This window comes from Chinchilla lanigera, unplaced genomic scaffold (genome assembly GCF_000276665.1).
Source record: "Chinchilla lanigera isolate Chin_1 unplaced genomic scaffold, ChiLan1.0 scaffold00076, whole genome shotgun sequence".
NCBI classification, from domain to species: domain Eukaryota; kingdom Metazoa; phylum Chordata; class Mammalia; order Rodentia; family Chinchillidae; genus Chinchilla; species Chinchilla lanigera.
In genome coordinates, this window is record NW_004955477.1 from 4263436 (window position 1) to 4264423 (window position 988).

Sequence of the window (988 nt, forward strand, 5' to 3'; positions counted from 1 at the left end):
CCGGCCTTCGCTGCAGCAGCTCTCGGGGCCGGCGGCGAGCGCTGCACCATCCCACGCGGGCGCCGAGCCGGGGCTGGGCGTCGCGGCGACCGGAGGGATTTCCTGCTGCTGCGAGTCGGCTCCGAGCCCCTCGCGCAGCGCCCCGCTGCTGAGGAGCAAGTCTAGCCTTTCATTTTTCTAAGAAAAGTCCCCCACCCAGCCACCCCCGGGGGTGTGAGTGTGCGCGCGCGCGCTGTGCTGGCACGAGCCAGCCTTGACCGTTGCAATAAAGGAGCAAACTGTCCGAGTTGGCCCGGGGACGAGAGAGGTCGTTAGTGAGAGCAGGCAGGCCTGTGAAATGGATCCACGGCCAACAGTTGCCGTTTTCATGACCACGGAACAAATTATCCTCTCCCGTACCCCCGCCCGCCCGAGGCGTCCCGCGGGTCCTAGAGACCGCTGCGGGTTCCGGCCCGCCCGGGTCCAGCCCAGCGCCGCCGCTCGCCCACCCGGGGGCAGCTCGGTGTGGGGCGCTTCCCGGGCCGCGCGCGCCGGCCGCACAGACGTGGCTTGCTGGCGGCTGAGCGTCCGGAGCGCACACCTCCCCGCCCCAGGATGATGTGGCCGCTGGGCCCCGGGCGCCAGGCTGCCAAGAGCACACGCGGCCGCACGGTCCAGCTTTCCAGGCTGAGGCTGGAAATGATGACTCGGCTGCTCGCTGCCGGCGGCGGGACGCGAGTAGCAACTCTGAAAGGCGGTCCTGGGCTGCTGCAGGCTCCCTGGGCCCGGCCCGAAGTCCCAGCGGGCATCCTGCGCCTAAGGAGTGAGCTTGAACTCGCAGGCATGAGGCACCTGGGCACGACGGCTTTGATGTATTGCTTTAGGTTTTATGTTGGTGGACTGGTTCACTTTTCTTCTCTATGGCCTGGACCCAGAAAAGGGTGTAAGGTTTCCCAAACGTTCCTAATCCTAAGAAGTATCTGGGTTGGCTTGTTAGAAGTACAGATTC

At 65.9% G+C, this 988-nt stretch overlaps 1 protein-coding gene across 1 annotated transcript in view; it reads right to left on the bottom strand.

The window, feature by feature from the left end:
• Positions 1–94, bottom strand: part of Adam12 (ADAM metallopeptidase domain 12) — a gene marked incomplete in the record, with an annotated part of 345893 nt that extends 345799 nt beyond the window's left edge. Inside the window, 1 exon segment of the mRNA XM_005402080.2 lies at positions 1–94.
• Between the last annotated feature and the right edge of the window lie 894 nt (positions 95–988).